Raw genomic sequence first — 15,169 nt, forward strand, 5'->3', positions numbered from 1 at the left:
AATGTGATGGGCAACTGGCCCTACTGTATATCAAAATTTATACAAAGCTATAATAATTAAGATACTTTATGGTATTGGTTTAGTGATAAACAAATAGACCAACGCGACAGAATGGAAAGCACTGAAAAACAACAACAACACAGCAAGCCCTGGCCGGTTAGCTCAGTGGTTAGAACATCGGCCTGCAGATCAAAGGGTCTCGGATTCAATTCCCAGTCAAGGGCATGTGCCCCGGAGGCAACCAATGGTTGTGTCTCTCTCACATAAGTGTTTCTCTCTCTTCCCCCTCCTCCTTTCTCCCTCCTACTCTCTCTAGAAATCAATAGGAAAAATGTTCTCAGGTGAGGATTTTTTTAAAAAATCACAGCAAAAAAATGGAAATTATATATGAAGAAATGGACATTTCTTATCAGTGGGGAAAGATTAACCTATCCCATAAATGGAGCTGATTAGTTAGCCAGAGGGGAGGGGGAGGGAGATATAGGATTAGATCTCCATCTCACACCACACGAAATCAATTTCAGGTTAAAAAACATACATAAAAACAAGCGAGGCTTGGTGGTTGAGCATGGACCTATGAACCAGGAGGTCATGGTTGGATTCCCAGTCAGGGCACATGCCCGGGTTTCGGGCTCTATCCCCAATATGGGGCATGCAGGGTGCAGCCAATCAATGATTCTCTCTCCTCACTGATGTTTCTGTCGCTCCCTTTCCCTTCCTCTCTGAAATCAACTTTTAAAAATGAAAAAAAAAATTTTTTGAAGAGTGTTAAGATCTCAGGGGATTCTCTGTATGTTTGAAATATTTTATAATTTAAAAAATGTTTGCCCTAGCCAGTTTGGCTCAGTGGATAGAGTGTTGGCCTACGGACTGAAGGGTCCCGGATTCGATTCTGGTCAAGAGCATTTGCCCGGGTTGCGGGCTCGATCCCCAGTAGGAGATGTGCAGGAGGCAGCCTATCAATGATTCTCTCCCATCATTGATGTTTCTATCTCTCTCTCTCCCTTTCCCTTTCTCTCTAAAGTCAATAAAAATATTTTAAAAAATATTTTAATTTTGAGAAAGACAAGTGTCACATGATCTCACTCATATATGGAATCTAATGAACAAAATAAACTGATGGCCCTAGCTGGTTTGGCTCAATGGATAGAGCGTCAGCCTGTGGACTGAAGGGTCCCAGGTTCGATTCCAGCCAAGGGCACATGCCTGGATTTCGGGCTTGATCCCCAGTAGGGGGCCTGCAGGAGGCAGCCAATCAATGATTCTCTCTCATCATTGATGTTTCTATCTCTCTCTCCCTCTCCCTTCCTCTCTAAAATCAATAAAATATATTAAAAAATAAATAAATAAATAAACTGATGAACAAAATAGATCTAGAAACATAGAAGCATGGGACAGACTGTGGAATCTCAGAGGGAAGGTGAGAGATCAAACAAAGAACTTGTATGCACGTATGCATAACCCATGGACACAGACCATAGGGTGGTGAAGGCCTCGGGGGGTGGCGGACAGGGGGCCGACTAGAAGGGGTCAATGGAGGAGAAAAGGGGACATATGTAATACTTTCAATAATAAATATTTAATTTTAAAAAATTTTTTAATTTTAAATGAAAAATTTTTAATTTTGACCTATAGTAAAGACTCAAAATTGATTAGGTGTCAATGTTCATTTATATAGTCCTGGGCATCCTACTTTCCATAAGGTTTATTTCCCTTAAATCTCTCCTCTGCTGTCACAACTTGGAATTGTGGGTGGTCCACCCAACCCTTCCATTTCACAGATGATGAGACTGAGGCCCCGAGACTGACAATCTCCTGATTGTCCTCCAGGGTTTGTGAAATGACAGGTAATGTAGATAGGGATGAGGAGCAAAGTTTTTTGAACTTTGTTTTTATAGTAAAACATGTATAATATAAAATTTACCATTTTAGACATTTTATACGTGTACAATTCAATGGTATTAAATATATTCACATGGTTTTGCCACATCACTACTACCCATCTCTTAAACCTTTTAATCACTGCAAACCAAAACTCCATACCCAGTAAACAGTAATTTCCCATTTCTCCCTCCCCCAGCCCCTGGCACCCACCATTCTACTCTCTCTAGGAATTTGACTACTCTAGGTACCTCATTTAAGTGGGATCATACAGAATGTGTGTCTTGCTTATTTCACTTAGCATAATGCCCTCAACATTCATTCATGTTGTAGCATGTGTCAGAATTTCCTTTCTTTTTAAGGCTGAATTGTATGTCTATACCACATTTTGTTAATCCATTCATTTGTCCATAGACACCTGAGTTATTTCCATCTTTTGCCTATTGTGAATAATTCTGCTATGAACATGGGTTGCAAACATCTGTTTGAGTCCCTACTTTAAAATTTTTGGGGTATATACCTAGAAGTGGAATTGCTGGATCGTATAATAATTCTATTTTTAACTCTTTGAGGACTCTGCCATACTGTATTTCCACAGCAGCTGAACCATTTTATATTCTAGGGGCAGAATATTTTAAATCCATCCTGGTCCCCACGCCCAGGTTACACAGCCAGCCACCAGGCTGCCCAGCCCTCCCGGTGACTCAGAGCAGAGCTTGTTTATGTTTGTTTGCTGCCTGCTAAAAATGTGCTGAAGCAAAACACCCCTCTTACAGAAAGGGCGGGCCCGCCCTTAAAGTGGCAGTTCCGTGGGAGTTACCAGAGGTCGGATTTATATTTAAAGTCCTATAAATAACCTCAGCTGCTGGTAGAGCTCCCTCTCCGGAAGGTCGGAAGGTCGTCGTTTCTCCGTTTCTTTAGAGGGAAAGGGAAAATGTCTTTCTTCTGAGATTTTTCGTCCCTCCTCCACCCTCCATATAGTCATGAAATTTGGAGTCGACAGAGGAATTAGAACTTTCTGTTTGTGGAATCACTGCAGCAGTAAAAAAAAAAAAAGGGGGGGGGTGAGGGGAGGGCAATGATTCCTTAAAGTTTCAATGAGACAAAGGACTTTTAGTCTTTTTTATCCAACGTGGCCTGAATCTGAGAGGAGCAGACAAGTTGGGGTGGGGTGGGGGGTGGAAGTCTCATTCCTAAAAAACAATTCAGGTTGAGTTAAAAAATAACACTAAGTCCTAAAAATAGAAGGTGAAAGCCAGGATTCCATCAAACTGCAGTCTGTAATAGAGAATAGTGAGGAGAGAACAGAAATATATAGTCTCCCTATTAAATTAGAAAATAAAATTTAAATTACCATTTTTTTGTTCTTTCTGCCTACAGAAACAATGCACATTTCTTGTACAAGTTAAAACATACGTATTTTGTCTTTTAATTGTCCCTGTAGGTTCTTCTATTATACCTTTAACTGGTTGTTGCTTATTAATTTCTATTTTTCTCTTTATAATATACCTTGGGCATTTTCCCATGTTCTTATAGATTTACCTCATTTTCCCATGTTCTTGAGTATAGATTTACCTTATTTCCTTAAGTAGTGATTTTCTGTTTAAATGTATATAGACATTAGGATCAGGAGATGGGAAGATTATTCTGAATTATCCAGATGGGCCCTAAATGCCATCACAACTGTCCTTATAAGAGGGAGGCAGAGGGAGATTTGAGAGAGAAGAAGGAAGCAAATGAGGACTAAAGCAAGATGCTATGTGGCTGACTTGGAAGATGGATGAAGGGGCCAGGAGCCACGGGTTAAAGGAACATAACTCTAGAAGCTGGAAAAGGCCAGGAAATGGGTTTTCCAGAAAGCCTCTGCGAGTCTCCAGAGTGTGACCCTGCCAACACCTAAATTTGGGCCCCATGAAACTGCTTTTGGACTTCTGGCTTCCAGAACCATGAGCGAACAAATGTGCGTTGTTCTAAGCCACCAGGTTTGTGGTGACCGGTCACAGCAGCCACAGGAAAGCAATACTAGTGTATAGGCCTTTGTCTTTTTTTGTGTATGTGTATGGCATACCTGCAAATGTGGACTCAGGATTAATGTGAGGAAGTTGGACTTACAGGTTATAAGGAAGGTACTTTTCCCAAAGAGTAGAAGTATGTTATGAAATAATTTTTAAATCAAGTCTTAGTAATACATTAAATTTTATTTATCTTTAAAAATATTTTTATTGACTTCAGAGAAGAAGGAAGTGGGATAGAGAGATAAGAAACATCAATGATGAGAGAGAATCATTGATCGGCTGCCTCCTGCACATCCCACACTGGGGAGTCCGAAACCCGGACATGTGTCCTGGCCAGGAATTGAACCATGACCTCCTGGTTTATAGGTCGACGCTCAACCACTGAGCCACACTGGCCAGGCTTCTCTTTTTGATGATAGCCATTCCATCATGTGTGAGGTGACATCTCATTGTGGCTTTTGGTTTGTCTTTTGAAACTTCTTCTCCACTCACACCTCGCCCCCAATCAGAAAGTTGAAAAGAATCTAGATTCTAGAATTTTAATTTTTTTTTTATTTTTTTTTTTTAGGTTTATTATTTTTTATTTTTATTTTATTTATTTATTTTTTAAAATTTCTTTATTGATTAAGGTGTCACATATTTGTCCTCATCCCCCCATTCCCATCCCACCCCTCTCCCCACGCAGGCCCCAATCCCCTGTTGAACTTAACCGTTGGATAGGCTTATATGCATGCATGCAGGTCCTTTGGTTGAACTCTCCCCCTCCCCCCACCCTCCCCCTACCCTCCCCTATCCTCCCTCTGAGGCCCGATAGTCCGATTGATGCCTCCTTACTTCTGGTTCTGTTCTTGTTCCTCAGTCTATGTTGTTCATCATTTCCTCTAGATGAACAAGATCAAATGTCACTAGATATATACTAATAAGAACTGAATGTGAGACGAGCAATAATATTTATGCTGACAGGCAAATGAATCAATCTGTAGCGAGCTTCCCCCTGGACCAACAGTTCTTTTGAGACCCAATTTCGATGACCAGTAGTTCCTTATGTGTACATGTCAGCACTGACCCCTCAGCTCTGGATGGTGGACAAATGGTGGTAATGGAGGTCCGACTCCCTCTGGTTTGGTCTCGGCCGAACCCAGGGGCACGGCGTCACCCGGACTAAGGGGCACGTGGCCTCACCCATACCCAAGGGGCGCGTGGTCTCACCCGGGCCTGGGATCCAGCCTCACCCGGATGGATCCAGGGGCGCACGGCCTCACCCGGACCCAGGATCTGGCTTCACCCGTACCCAGGGACGCTTGGCCTCTCCCAGACCCAGGGGCACGTGGCCTCACCTGGGCTTAGTTTCACACGGCCTCACCTGGATCCAGGGACACATGGTCTCTCCCGGACCCAGGGACGCTTGGCCTCTCCCAGACCCAGGGGCACGTGGCCTCACCCGGGCCTAGGTGCACGAGGCCTCACCCGGATCCAGGGACACATGGTCTCACCCAGACCCAGGAACGTTTGGCCACTCCCAGACCCAGGGCCACTTGGGCTCACCCGGGCCTAGGTGCACGAGGCCTCATCCAGATCCAGGGACGCATGGTCTCACCCGGACCCAGGGATGCTTGGCCTCTCCCAGACCCAAAGCCACTTGGGCTCACCCGGGCCTAGGTGCACGAGGCCTCACCCGGATCCAGGGACACATGGTCTCACCCGGACCCAGGGACGCTTGGCCTCTCCCAGACCCAGGGCCACTTGGGCTCACCCGGGCCTAGGTGCACGAGGCCTCACCCAGATCCAGGGACACATGGTCTCACCCGGACCCAGGGATGCTTGGCCTCTCCCAGACCCAGGGCCACTTGGGCTCACCCGGGCCTAGGTGCACGAGGCCTCACCCGGATCCAGGGACGCATGGTCTCACCCGGACCCAGGGACGCTTGGCCTCTCCCCGACCCAGGGCCACTTGGGCTCACCCGGGCCTAGGTGCACGAGGCCTCACCCGGATCCAGGGACGCATGGTCTCACCCAGACCCAGGAACGTTTGGCCACTCCCAGACCCAGGGCCACTTGGGCTCACCCGGGCCTAGGTGCACGAGGCCTCACCCGGATCCAGGGACGCATGGTCTCACCCGAACCCAGGGACGCTTGGCCTCTCCCAGACCCAGGGCCACTTGGGCTCACCCGGGCCTAGGTGCACGAGGCCTCACCCGGATCCAGGGACACATGGTCTCACCCGGACCCAGGGACGCTTGGCCTCTCCCCGACCCAGGGCCACTTGGGCTCACCCGGGCCTAGGTGCACGAGGCCTCACCCGGATCCAGGGACGCATGGTCTCACCCGGACCCAGGGACGCTTGGCCTCTCCCATACCCAGGGCCACTTGGGCTCACCCGGGCCTAGGTGCACGAGGCCTCACCCGGATCCAGGGACACATGGTCTCACCCGGACCCAGGGACGCTTGGCCTCTCCCAGACCCAGGGCCACTTGGGCTCACCCGGGCCTAGTTGCACGAGGCCTCACCCGGATCCAGGGACACATGGTCTCACCTGGACCCAGGGATGCTTGGCCTCTCCCAGACCCAGGGCCACTTGGGCTCACCCGGGCCTAGGTGCACGAGGCCTCACCCGGATCCAGGGACACATGGTCTCACCCGGACCCAGGGACGCTTGGCCTCTCCCCGACCCAGGGCCACTTGGGCTCACCCGGGCCTAGGTGCACGAGGCCTCACCCGGATCCAGGGACGCATGGTCTCACCCAGACCCAGGAACGTTTGGCCACTCCCAGACCCAGGGCCACTTGGGCTCACCCGGGCCTAGGTGCACGAGGCCTCACCCGGATCCAGGGACACATGGTCTCACCCGGACCCAGGGACGCTTGGCCTCTCCCAGACCCAGGGCCACTTGGGCTCACCCGGGCCTAGGTGCACGAGGCCTCACCCGGATCCAGGGACACATGGTCTCACCCGGACCCAGGGACGCTTGGCCTCTCCCCGACCCAGGGCCACTTGGGCTCACCCGGGCCTAGGTGCACGAGGCCTCACCCAGATCCTGGGACGCATGGTCTCACCCGGACCCAGGGACGCTTGGCCTCTCCCAGACCCAGGGCCACTTGGGCTCACCCGGGCCTAGGTGCACGAGGCCTCATCCGGATCCAGGGACGCATGGTATCACCCGGACCCAGGGACGCTTGGCCTCTCCCAGAACCAGGGCCACTTGGGCTCACCCGGGCCTAGGTGCACGAGGCCTCATCCGGATCCAGGGACGCATGGTCTCACCCGGACCCAGGGACGCTTGGCCTCTCCCAGACCCAGGGCCACTTGGGCTCACCCGGGCCTAGGTGCACGAGGCCTCACCCGGATCCAGGGACGCATGGTCTCACCCGGACCCAGGGACGCTTGGCCACTCCCAGACCCAGGGCCACTTGGGCTCACCCGGGCCTAGGTGCACGAGGCCTCATCTGGATCCAGGGACGCATGGTCTCGCCCGGACCCAGGGACGCTTGGCCTCTCCCAGACCCAGGGGCACGTGGCCTCACCCGGGCCTAGGTGCACGAGGCCTCACCCGGATCCAGGGACACATGGTCTCGCCCGGACCCAGGGACGCTTGGCCTCTCCCAGACCCAGGGCCACTTGGGCTCACCCGGGCCTAGGTGCACGCGGCCTCACCCGGATCCAGGGACACATGGTCTCGCCTGGACCCAGGGGTGTGTGGGCTCTCCCAGACCCAGGGGCGCTTGGCCTCGCCCGGGCACGGGATCCAGCGTCATCCGGGTCCAGGGGCACTTGGCCTCACCCGGACCCGGAGTCCGGCCTCACCTGGACCCAGGGGCATGTGGCCTCACCTAGACCCAGGGACGTGAGGCCTCACTTATACCCAGAGGCGTGTGACCACACCCGAGCCCAGAGGCGCGCAACCCCGCCCGCACCCGGGTCTCAGCGGGGCCCCGTCTTCCCGATCCCAATTCCTGCCGGTCAATCCCCCCTCAGCAATTCCCCTGGCCATCCTTCCAGAGCTCCAGTATGGCTGTTGCAGAACTCGTCGGGCGGCGGCTCGGCGAAGCTCCGGTGCACCCGGTGCATGGCGGTGGGCCAGTCTGGCGTCGCTGCGTCGGCCCTTGGGTCTGCATCGGTGGCCGGTCGCCGAGCATGCGCATCTGGCCGCTTCCGGGGCGTTGAGATTCTTGACGGACTCAGAGGTCAGCAAGCGCGGAGTCTCCCACCCCATGTCTCATAGGGGCTCGTCTGTCCGTGCTTGGCTGCCAGTGGAGCCGTCCCCTCAGCCGGAGACCGCCGGGGGAACTGCGCCGAGCACGTTCCAGGCCGCTGTTGTATCGCCTGAGCCATAGTTCTTTTGTGTCGCCTGAGCTGTAGTTCTTAAAGTGTGGTCTTTGGGTCACCGGCATCAGCATCATCCCACATACCCCTCTTTTATTCTAGTTGTAGAGCATCTACTCAGCCAGCCCTATGGTGGTCTTGGATGGTGTCTGCTCTGCTCTCTTGTCGTAGTCTCAAAGTTGTTATGGTAGGCAACAATCAGGCTTCCGCCCTATGCCTCCATCTTGGTCCTCCTTTGTATAGTTAAGTCTTGATTGTTGTTGGTGTCACTGGGGGGGCTCTCTTTGTCTATAAAGGAAGAGTTGCTGTGCAGGAGACACGTTTATGGGCCGGGTCTTGGTGCAGCAAAGCTTTGGCGCTCACTGAATATTCCCGTTGAATGTGTCCCTTATGCACGTGGTTGAAATCTGGTGTCATCTCCCACAGACCACTAGATGCCCTCGTTTCTGGGTCTCCAATGGGGTGTAGATCAGCTACTGCCTTAGGCACTCAGCAAGGATTACAGCAAAAACTGTAGTTTCTTCCTCCTGTCTGAGTGGCCCTGGAGCAGTCCGACTAGAACAGCAGATCATCTGGTCCGCTGCCAGAGGGCAGTCCACCCACATGCATAAGCCGTTGCTTGGGGCGCAGGTGTGCCTGCAAGACTTGCGGGGCAGGTCTTCAAAACGTGCGGGGCGGGTCCCAGGGCGGGGCGGGGTCTCAGGGCACCAACAGGCCATGGTGCGGCGAGCCGCGATGGCTGTGAGTCTGGTCCTTCTGCCTTCCACGTATCTAAGTCCCTTTGTTCCGCACTCCAGCGCAGCAAACACTGATTGCTGGGCTCACCTCTGCAAGAGTCCCGCCTCTCCCCGCAGGCATCTGGGTCTCCCGGGGTTCGCCAGAAGATGGGTTTCAGGGTGATGGAGAGCTAATCTCCCTTAGGTTTGGAACAAAAGCCCCTTTCCCCCGCCACCAGCCAGACCCACGCACCTCCACACCTCATCCCCTCCGATTTCGCTGGGTGCGAGGCAACAGAACAGCCTTTAACCTCCGCCGCCATCTTTTTCAAACTTCCCGATTTGTACTTCTTAATCCCTTCATTTCAGTCAACTCTACTGAATTCTAGCGCCGCCGGGAGGTGCACGGAAAGGGCGCCCGGGCCTCCGTCCGGTGCGCGGTGCGCGCGTCCCACGGAACCAGGCGTACGAGGGCCGCGCGGCTGGGACGGGCGCTGGGCGGACGCCAAGCTCCAGGCACCGCCATCGCTGTGTTCCGGACGTCGCCGCCGCGGCGTCCCCCCAATTTATACTTCTTAATCCCTTGAATTCAGTCAACTCTACTGAAGTCTAGCGCCGCCGGGAGGTGCACGGAGAGGGCGCCCGGGCCTCCGTCCGGTGTGCGGGGCGCGCGGCCCGCGGCACCAGGCGAGCGGGGGCTGCGCGGCGGGGACGGGTGCTGGGAGGCTGCCGGGCTCCGGGCGCCGCCGCTGCGGCGGCGTCCCCAGCGTCCCGGGCCGGGCGGCCTGCGGGGGCGGCGGAGTTGCGAAAGTTAGTTTCCCAGGGTTTCGCCCGGAATGGGGTTCAGTGCAATCGGAGCCGGTGCTCAGCGCACTCCGGAGCCTTTATCTCCTTCCTGCCAGTGAACTCCGGCCAGGTCATCAGCCGCCCCCTCCTCTCCGGTTCCATCCTCCCCGCAGGCGCATGTGCTCGTGTCTCCGCCCGTTTCTCCATACCTCAGGCTTTTACGGCTTCCCCGACTGTCCCCGTGGCCTTCTCCTTCTCCCCAGCTGTGGGCATTTCAGTCCACCAACTTTCCTGTGGTTCTGGACGATGTCCGTTCTGACCTCTAGTTGTATTTTTGAAATTGTTGTGCCCGGCTGCAGGTTAGGTGTTTAACCTATGCCGCCATCTTGGTTTCTCCTCATATGATCCTAGATTCTAGAATTTTAATTTCAGATTTTTATTTTTTAATACTATGTCTTCTATTTTTATAATTCTTTCTAAAAAATCAATTGCATTACATTTCTCAAATATTTAGGAAGACAACTACGTTTTGTTGGTTTCCTTGCTCACCATTGTTTCTTTTTTATTGTGCTTTACCAGTACTGTGTTCTTGATTCTGATTTGCTTGTGTAGCAGGGTGGTATATTTGCACACACATTCAGGTATGCATATGATGGGGACACTTTATGTTTATGATTGATCTTGTCTCCTTCCTTTCTCATGCTGACAGCAGGAGAAAATACACTAACTTAATGAATGGTTAATGGACTCTGTTTCCTCCAGAACAGACACTCTCCTTGGAATAAATACAGGGTGGGGCAAAAGTAGGTTTACCATTGTTCATAGGGAAAATAACACAGTAATTAATAAATATTCTGAATTTCTAACAACACTTTCTTTTTCTGTGATTTCTTTCCTTTTTCTATAACTGGTTGGTTTTGGGGGGGGTATTTTTTATTGTAGTAAAATATATATAACCCAATATTGACATTTTAAGCATTTTAAGTGTTCTGTTTAGAGGCAGTAAGTGCATTCACAATTTTGTTTAAACATCATCTCTGCCTCTACCCAATGTTTTTCATCATTCCCAATGAAAGCTCTGTACCCATTAAACAATTTCCCCTTCTCCCCTCCCTCTAGCTCCCCTGGTAACTTCCATTCTACTTTCTCTCTATATAAAACTTGCCTATTCTAGGGACCTCATATAGGTGGAGTCATACAATATCTGTCTTTCTGTGTCTGGCAATTTCACTTAGCTCAATGTTTTCAGGGCTTATCCATGTGATAGCATATATGACAATTTCATTCCTTCTTATGACTGAATAATATCCCACTGTAGCTATATACCACATTTTATATACCAGGTCGTTTTTATGAATGTGATTGCGAATGACCCACGTCCCGCATGGTTCAGGGTTTGGGCTCTGGAAGAGGGGCTGCACTCAAATGAAAGAGACGAGACAAGAAATAATTTGGAAATATTGGGAGACCAGGCGTGAGCCCAGCTCAAGAGGAAGGACTCTGCTTGGGCGCCGGCCCTGCCATCCCTTTATTCAATTTTGGGATACACCTATAGTAAGGTGACCAGATCGTCCCGCTTTTGGCGGGACAGTCTTGATTTTTAACAATTTGTCCCGCGTCCCACGGCGTTTTAAAAAAGTCCCTGTATAATCTTTCCAAAAATAGGAACTTTTTTAAAACGCCGTGGGACGCGGGACAAATTGTTAAAAATAGGGACTGTCCCGCCAAAAGCGGGACGATCTGGTCACCTTAACCTATAGCCCCTAGGCAGGCAATTTCCAGTAACAGACAATCTTATCAGTAAGGATTTACATGACTGTCAGGTGGGGAAGTTGCTTCAGCTACCATTGTCTCGACTGGGTGCATAGCTCTGACCTTTGCCAGAGCTCAAGGGTCACCAGCATTCCGGGCTCCTTGTCCACACCTCTCTGCTAGTGAAGACACTAGGCGGTTTCCCACATGTGATATTCTGTCACAAACGTTTTTGAGGATGTTAATTTGAATATTTTAATACATTTGTATTTCCTCCATTCCACTGGGGAGCGTTCTTTTCCAGATTGTCCTTCCTGACCCTTCTTCTTCTTCTTCTCCTCCTCCTCCTCTTCCTTTTCCTCCTCCTCCTCCTCCTTCTTCTTCTTCTTCTTCTTCTTCTTCTTCTTCTTCTTCTTCTTCTTCATATATCTTTATTGATTTCAGAGTGGAAGGAAGTGGGAGAGAGAGAGAGAGAAACATCAATGATGAGAGAGAATCATTGATTGGCTGCCTCCTGCATGCCCCACACTGGGAATCCAGCCCTGATCAGGAATCCAACTGTGACCTCCTGGTTCATAGGTCGATGCTCAACCACTGAGCCACATCGGCCAGGCCCTGACCCACCTTTTTAAGGAGGTTAATGGTTCTTACTTGTAAGGTGATTTTCCCTAGTCTATTCACACTTATGTGTGGTGGTGGAAGCGGGAGAATAGAGGTTGCTGTGGGCTCCTTAGGTATTTGCACAAATCTTTTGCTTCCTCTATTTCTGCTCTCTGCTCCCCACTACCAACCTGGCACAGTTGGGTGCTATGTGAGTGGAGACAGTGCCAACAGACACAGTTACCGAGACAGAGCGCCCCCCGGATAAGGCAGGGGCTGAAGGGCTGGAGCAACAGGCCCAAGGGCACCATTCTGTGGAGCCAAGGTGGAGCAGGGCCACTCTCTCCCCAGCCTCCCCTTCTCTGGCCTCAGCAAACCCAGTGGACCTCTGAGTTGTCTGTGTGCGGCAGGGTCAAGTAACTGTGGCAAGGGCTGGGTTGGGGTGGCAGCTGGGTTGGGGTGGCAGCTGGGTTGGGTGGTGTCTGAAGTGGTGGCAGGAATTTGCTGGAACGCCGCACACATTGCCTCTCTGGCTTCCCCACCCACTCCTGTACCTGCTTTGGCAAGTTCTCACAGGCTCAGTGGCTGAGGAAGAACAGCACAATGAAGTGGGCACCAGCACAGCTCAAAAACCCTTTTGCCCGGACACGTAGGCCCCCCCAGGCCTTGCGCTGGAGTTGGCGCCTTGCTGTGCTCTGAGAAACGTTCCCACCTTCTCAGGCGAGCGGGAAGCCCTTCTGTGGGGGGTTCTCCACACTGCTCACCTCTCTCCCAACAGAAAAATACGTTTCCTCAAATCCCTCCGATATTCTGTCCTGTCGATGGCATTCTCTGTGCGTTTTTGGTTTGCCGGATTGGATCTTTTTTCTTTCTCTTTTTCATGTTGTATTTCTCCCTTTGATCATTTCCATGGAATGTGGGGAGAAAAGAGAGGTCAGTGTGGGGAACAGTCCTTGAAACCAGAAGCCAATGAAGTATACTTGACAGGATTTTAAAATTCTAGTTCATTACTGTTATCTATTTCTCTTCTATATTTTTCCTTTTTCGATAGTTATAAAAATTAATTCCTAATGGTCTAGCACATTCTAAATTCACTGTATGATTTGGGGACGCGTTTTGTTCAGGATCATAGTTCTGAAGTACAAAGTATTATGGGAAAGGGCTGTGATCAGGATTATAAATAACAGCAGGTATATACTTTTTTGAACAAGGAAAGTTGTTCTAAATTAACCTAGATATGTGCAGACTGTTGGGACACTTGGTGGATTGAAATAAAGGCAAATTATCCAGAATGAGAAATAATGTTTTCCACCAGGGGGAGCTGTAGGGCTATGGCTGAAGTGGGGTTTTTTTGTTTGTTTTAAAAGAGAAATGTTTCTTTAAGTATTTCTTGGGCCATTTTAAAACAGGATTCTCCTGATAGATTCAGGCAGGGACACAAGACCAAACAGGCTAAGGCAGGAAGCCTTAGTGGGTTCTTCTAACTGAACATTTACGGGAGAGTATAGACGTGAGGCACAGCTGGACTCAGGTTTAAACAGCCCCATCCTTCCAGGCTTAAGTTCAACCAAGACCCCACTTACCTAATGGCTTCCATGGTAACCACACAGGAACCTTATTTCCTTTCATTTGCACTTTTATTTTTTTTTAAATATATTTTTATTGATTTCAGAGAGGAAAGGAGAGGGAGAGAGAGAAACATCAATGATGAGAGAATCATCGATTGGCTGCCTTCTGCACGCCCCCCACTGGGGATTGAGCCCACAACCTGGGCATGTGCCCTTGACTGGAATCGAACCCGGGACCCTTCAGTCCGCAGGCCGATACTCCATCCACTGAGCCAAACCAGCTAGGGCTGCCCTTTTATTTTGATTTTTTTTTTCAAATTGGCCTCACCTGGAGCCCAGACTCTCCCTCTCCCTCTCCCTTGCTTAATCATTAAGCCGTCGGGACAATGACGTTCTGGTCAGCATTCAGTAGTTTTTGAAAAACTGCCTTAGGTCTGTTGACCACAGAGAAGGAGTTTCGGCCAAAGTGGAGGTAACATCCTCGAGGCCTCAGTCAGTTTCAGCTCAAGAACAACCCCACAAACCGCACCTTTGTGAGACCGGACGAAGCAGCACCTTGGCTGACATCAGGACCAGATGCAATGACCAACTACCCCCTACCCTAGTGCTTACCGATCGGTAGACACCACGACCCTGACCATGACCCTGACTCCCTTAGTCATAATGATTAACGATTTCCCCCTGGAAGTCATCGGGGAGTCGGGTCTTTGAGTATGAGCTCCTGTGACCCCAGGCATGGCGCCATCTCCTTAAGAAATCCTCACTCTCTCGGCTGCAAACTCCTGTTCATGTCTATTGGGCTTTGACGCACGCAGGCAAATGGACCCCTTCAGTCCGGTAACACCACGAAAGTCTGAGAATTGAGTCTCTGGACTCTGACGACTCCCCAGCCCATGGCAGCCCCTTGGCAGCGTGATAGATTGGCAAGGCCTGGGTCACCTGGGGCTGAGGGTGGAGCCAGCCTAGCCCAGATGACATGAACAGAGGGTGAGGGAGGAGAGGTCTGCGGACAAAATCAGGCTCTGCGGGTGCTGGACAGGCCTCAGAAACCATGGTGAGGACACAGGGAGACGGAGTGAGATCGGGCAGAGCTGGGAGACAAAGGATACAGAGCCCAGCCTGCAGGCGCAGCTTCAGGCAAGGCGAGAGCCTCCTTTGCCAGCCACTGTGACGAGCAGGCTCTGCCGAACTAGTGACATCAGGCATGGGGCAGGCAGGGGATGACACGGTTGGCATTTGGTCCTGTGAGGGCGTGACTAAAGGAGGTATGTTCCACGGGACACAAGGAAGGCAGAGAACTAAGAGGAAGAGTGATGATTGAATTGACCTTGGGGATGCCGACGTCATGAGAATGAGAAGATGGAGCGTGGATGAAGAAGAGGCTGTGCTCACTGGTCAGTAGATGGTGATGTTCATCAGGGAACGGAGACGTGTTCCCTTAAAGAAGCAACGGGGAGAGAGGAGGCCAATAACCCCAAACCTCCCAACTCTAGGGTATGTGGAGTCTGGGAGGAGCTTCTGGGCAGAGGAG

The sequence above is a fragment of the Eptesicus fuscus genome, chromosome 20, assembly GCF_027574615.1.
Source record: "Eptesicus fuscus isolate TK198812 chromosome 20, DD_ASM_mEF_20220401, whole genome shotgun sequence".
NCBI lineage: Eukaryota > Metazoa > Chordata > Mammalia > Chiroptera > Vespertilionidae > Eptesicus > Eptesicus fuscus.